Here is a 6,000-nt window from a genome sequence, read left to right as displayed (position 1 = left end):
GAGCATAGATTTGGCAAAGGTTTTAACGTTTATTACTTGAGAGTCTTACTTTTCAAAATTCCAGGGTTATAAAAACTTCGTCTCTATAGCAATTGTAGTTAACTTTTAAAAATGTAAATTAACTTTTTTCCCCAAGTTAGTTTGTATTTTAACCAGAATGTTCTGGGTTTTTTCCCCACATCTAGTTTTAGTCAAACTAAATAACCGTGGATTCACTGGTTAAGAGGTCTTGTAGTTCATAAAGTCTCTTAGCTCACCTTCATTAAAATCTATATCTTCCTCATGTTTCCCTGCACTTCCTGGATGTGTCATCTTTCTATTCAACTGCAGTATAAACATCCTGGTTCTCTCTCCCTCGTATTCTCTGGTGTGATAGAATAGCACCAATAACCAGCAGCCAAAGGGTTAACCACTGATAATCTGAGTTACTGATACCAGAGAGACCAGACACACAGACCAAACATGCAACAAACAGCTTTTATTAACAGTTCTGCAGGACAGAAAACCAACCATGGCTCCAGTCACACTGATCACAGTCAGTATCAGGATCACACAAAGTACTGAAGAGAAAAACACTTTTGCATCAAGTTCATTTTAAACAACAATCTGATTCCCAAACTGCTGCTTTCAGTGCACAGCAACAATAAAACATAAATAAAACTGTACAATAAATGCCATTAGAAGTATTTTGATTCCATCTTTTAATGGCATAAACATACAAATCACCTGATAATAAACACAGTAATAATCATTAGCATCATTATTGTTTTTTTAGATGCAGTGAACACATAATTTAGCCTGAAGTGTCCCAGTCTATAGAAAGCTGTTTTACCTTCAGTGCTGTTATTATGACAGCTGAATTTACAGGATACCTGATACAGATTTGACGTGTAAACAGTAAAAAAAAGAAGTTGTGTCAGTAAATTCAAATACTGTCAATACAATTATATTTAAGTAACACCAGGTAACAACAGAAGCCAGCTGGAGTACTTGTCCTTTGCATAAAATGTAATTGAGCTACTCATCTTTGATATTTGTATGAGTACATGTTGTCTTTACCTGGTCCACACCAGCCAACATGTTGGTGTGTTCACACAGAACTCTGTGGTCTCGTGTTTCAAGTCTAACTCATTTTATTACATTTAACAGTTACATATTGTCCTTTCATTATCACAGGTTTTTATAATACGCAATCATGTCTTAGGTAACACTAAGTCGCTAAATCAGATTTAGCTGTTGTCCACATGATTGGTACAAACAGGACAATGTTTTTTTGAATTGCTCTTAGTCTGGCTCATCACCTGGGACCTGTTTGTCATGGGAGACCCTACCAGGAGCTGAACGCTCCAGACAACTCAGCTCCCAGGATCGTCTGAGCTCACAAACCCCTCCACCACGATAAGGTGGCAATTCAAGAAGGGGGATGAAAGGGGAAGGGGAAGGGAAATTATATTACTGCCGATGTTACATGAGCCCCTGTTCGTCTACAGAAACAATGTCGTATCCGTTCGTGACAAGATGGAACAAGAAATATGTTTTGTCTTTTTTCGGGATTTTTATAGATGAGACAGGCCACAAAAATCAGCACAGCTGACAGACCAACGATGACTCCAATGATCAGTCCCACAGGTCGATTCTCTACTGGCGGACCTGCAGGTGAGAAACAGGTGTGAGGTGTCAGCTGCTTTCTACAAAGTCTCATCAACAACATCTTTAGAAACAAACAACAACCAGGAAGCAGCTTCACCTCTGATCACACACACACACACTCAACTCTACTCACTCACCTGGAGGAACAACAGCTCTCAGGTAGATGATGCTGATGGATTTCCATGAGCGTGTTTCTTCCATGAAGACACGACACTCGTATGTTCCAGTGTCATCAGTCGTCACGTCCTTCAGAATCAAAGACACGTCTCCATCCTTCATCTTTCTTTCCTGCAGATCAACTCGATTCATAAAAGATAAATGCTGGTTGTGTGGGTCAAAGTGCCCGTCACGGCTTAAAAGTACATATTCTGGCTTTAAGTCAAATCTGCTCCACTCTATGGCTATGAAGGACATGTTTGAAACTCGACATGGCAGAGTGAGGTTCTGTCCAGATTCAATTGTGATGTTTTTGTGGTCTGAAAGAATGAAAACAAAGCAGAGGTTAAAAATGTTTTAGCATAGAAAGGCTTCCAAGCTCCGCTGAAGCACAGGAGGCAGAGTTGACACCGACAGTGACGTTTGGCACACAATTTGATATCAGAGAGAGACGCCGCTCTCAAAGAGGTATCAGCTGAAAACATTGCGAGAATTCAGTAAAAGCAAAAATGGAAATTTTCCCAGTAACAAAGAAAAAAAAAAAAAAAAAGGAGCCAACCAAATGGAGGACAAAAACATAGAAGTGAAAGGTGTTGCTGCTCTGAGGCACAGTGGCGGTCCAGGACAGTGCTCTTGTTTTTCTTTGCTTATTCTTGGTTGGAGCATATTTCGGCATCTTTTTAAAAAAATTAAAGTTGTCTCACTCAACATTCACTTAGATTGAAGCTTTATATATAAACTTGCAAAATAAATAACAGGAAGTTTCTTTTTAATGGCATTTGGAGCGAGAATAAAGATATAATATACGTATACAGGCAATTTCACATGGCTCTCACTTTGAAATCCAAAACCAGACTGACATTAATCCAGGAGCACTGTTATGTGTACTGTTGATTTGAAGTGAAATTAGTCTGTATAAACAGGACATTCTGAATTCAAAGAATGGCTCATAAGCACGTTCCAGGGGCTCTTATTTTGAAATATAAAAATCAGACTGACTTGATATTGCCATAGTAGTTCTGTGAAAATGTGTACTGTCCACGTAGGGTGAAATTAGTTTGTGGAAACAGAAAGTTCACTTTTAATATCATTTTTAAATAAGACGGGGAAAAAAAATAAAATAAGGCGAGACCCAAGGGCTTTTATTCTGAAATATGGTGTGGGTTTCTCTTACCACAATATCTAGTATACACACACACACACACACACACACACACACACACACAAAAGCTTCTCGAAGCTGAGGCTTGCAGCTCACGCAGTTTCGTGACACCAACAATAATTCACACGTCTCTGCTCGCCTTCTGGTTACTGAGAGCTAAAAATAGTTACAAAAATAGTGAATAGAGACTCTGCAAATCCAAGAACCAGCAGGCCGTTTACAGAAACTTTTACACAGAAAACAAAAGCCTTCTAACTTAAACATGTGGTTTCTACTTACCTTCGTGGGATGAGGCAAGGGTCCATAGCACAGCCGTAAAGACTGTGCGGATGATGTCATCCATGTTCTGTGCGTACACAGAAGGCTGACCTTTTAGTCTTAATTTAGTGGAACAGAGGCACTCTCCGAATCAGTCCGATAGTTTAGGGGCAATGTCTCCTGATTTGATCGTGTAGACGAGCTTCGGGTTTTATGAAAAAAAGACTACGCACTCAAAATTCAAGACCAAACTAGTGCAACCTTCAGTTATACACACAGAACACAGACGGAACAGCAACAGTCTGTTTCTGGCGCTCCTGCGGTTTTATACCAGTCTGCGGATTGATATTGAAACGTCAGATCCCCACACCGACTGCGCAGAACTATTTTCTTTGATTTTAATTACAGTTATGAAAATAAATAAAATGAAAAGCAACTAAACGAAAGACTAAATTATTTTCTTTTCTAAATATAAAAGAAAACCCAAAAGAGATAATGTCTTAAATTATTATAAGCGAATTCTGACCAACACGACTCAGAGTCAACAAGTAAACTTTATCCGACTGTGTTTGTTTTTATTGTGCACTCCTGTGGATGCCGTGTCTTATGTGCATAATGACTTACTCAGTGTGCGTGGAATCTGATCAAGATATTAGAAGATCGATATTAACCTGAGCTAAATATGCATTTAATTAAAAATAGAGGACACAATGATGCCAACAGGATTGAGTCTAAATAGTACCTGATACACAAACCATTTCTCCTTTCGTTTATTTGCCAGGGAATTTATAATAAGTGGGCCATTTGTATACATTTTCGTTTCAGAGACTTAGTAAAATAGCCAAGACAATAGATTAAAAGTAAAAAGAACAAAATCTAGTGAGAATGTTGTTAATATGACTCCTCCGTAGAGCAAATAGCTGGTATCTCAATGAAGTCCAGCTTTCTTTGAGTGCCTGGCAGGCTGCAGACATGGCGGCCAAAAATACTGTTTATAAGGTTGGGGAAACCTGCAGTCAGCTGAGATTGAGTGAGATTTACTTACCTGGATGATTGAGCATGCATCAAGAAGTCCTGAGTCACAACTTTTGAACCAATATTTGGTCAAACTAACCCAACTTACGAACCTACGGCTTTTACCCAGGAGTTGAGTTATGAAAAAAACAGCATTTTTAATGTGTAGGTTTGGAGAAAGTGAGAAAAACTGTAACTGGGTTGGGATGAGGGGACTAAGACAGGACAAAACCACAGTGGTTAAGACAGCCATGTATTAATAATAACGAATAATTAAATGCAGAGTTGTGTGTAAGAACATTGAGTGAAAAACATGACTGAAGAGTAAAACTCTCAATGCATCATGGGAATCTCCCAGCAGCCTGCACTTTCAGGGTCACCTGATCCAGTCCTAACTATATGCTTTATCACAAAGGAAAGTTTTAAGGCTAATCTTAAAAGTAGAGACAGTGTCTGTCTCCCGAATCCGAATTGAAAGCTGGTTCAGCAAACAACATAAAACTAATGACAGTAAAGTGAAGGTGGTCTGAATGCGTGTGTGTTCACGTGCACACTGTGAGTTGTGTTTCCTTTCTAATCTCATATTTCCGCAGTACTAAGCAAATTTCTCAGTAACTGATTGCTTGACCCCAAAGCAGGTTAAAGTTGTTTCCTGACACAGAGGCATCTACACAGGCTCAGTCTGACTCACAGTTGTAATAAGTCAGTAAACACTCCCATCAGTGCCTCATCAGGCAGTTAAAACATTTTTACCAAACAAAACTACAACCTGAATTCTACAATAGTTGGGCCATTCTTTAAATTTGAACAAAATTAACCAATGTTTTATTTATTTTATTTAACATGAATAACATAACACATGTTTAAACTGAAAAAAATTACGATTTCATCCACTAAATGAGCTCATTTCAAATTTGCTACAGGTCTCAGAAGAGTTGGGACAGGGGCCAGTTTACCAGGGTGTAGCCTGTCCTCTTCTTTTCAAATCAGTTTGAAGGTGTCTGAGCATCAAACTTATGACTTTCTGGAGTTTTAGTGTTGCTTTGATAAAGGTTTCTAGCAGCTGAATAGTTTGAGGTTGTCTTTGATGAAGATAAGTGCAGCTTGTAAGCAGAGCCTGGCTCTTTAACTGGATCAGACCATCATAGCTTTGAAATGAGATGCATCTGATACAGTCATTGTGGGAGGCCTTTCAACTCTCTTTCCTCACAGTGAGGTTGATGCTGTGAAGCATAACTTTGCTCCCTTCCCCCCTTCATGAAGCTTCTTTTGAAACACAGTGAAGAAGCCCTTAGATAATGGAAACAGCTGCTCGTTCTACTCTTCTCGGACAAAGTCATGTTGTTGCTATAGGTTCAGTATATGATTTTGTGTTGTCCTGCTCAAATACAAACAAGACCTTCCCTGAGTCATCTGGAGGGGAGCATATGTTGCTCTAAAACCTTTATAGAACTTTAAGCATTCATAGTTCCATCCAAAACATGTAAGCTGTCCATACTGTATGCACTTACACACCTCCATACCATCAGAGATGCTGGCTTTTGAACTGAACTCTAGGTCTCCCTCCTCTTTAGCTCGGAGAATGTGGCGTACGTGATTACCAACAGGAATGTCAAACTTGGATTTGTCTGAACACAGAAGTCTTTCCCACTTTGAAACAGTCCACTTCAAAAGTGTCTTTTGAGGGTCTCTGCCTGTCTAAAAGAACATTTTTGAGACTTACATTAGGCATCAAATTTGAAATGATTGGATTGTAAAAT

General features: G+C 39.0%; 1 long non-coding RNA gene across 1 annotated transcript; it reads right to left on the bottom strand.

Moving 5' to 3' along the window:
* Positions 1-463: 463 nt before the first annotated feature.
* Positions 464-3,543, bottom strand: LOC102078435 (uncharacterized). Its single transcript, XR_002061385.2, has 3 exons — positions 3,248-3,543; positions 1,788-2,126; positions 464-1,650 (listed from the first exon to the last, which is right to left on the bottom strand). It is a non-coding gene; the product is annotated as an uncharacterized LOC102078435 (long non-coding RNA).
* Positions 3,544-6,000: the final 2,457 nt, after the last annotated feature.

The sequence above is a fragment of the Oreochromis niloticus genome, linkage group LG3, assembly GCF_001858045.2.
Source record: "Oreochromis niloticus isolate F11D_XX linkage group LG3, O_niloticus_UMD_NMBU, whole genome shotgun sequence".
Classification (NCBI taxonomy): domain Eukaryota; kingdom Metazoa; phylum Chordata; class Actinopteri; order Cichliformes; family Cichlidae; genus Oreochromis; species Oreochromis niloticus.
The sequence above is the reverse complement of the archived record's forward strand: the minus strand, read 5'-3'. Positions and strand labels throughout refer to the sequence as shown.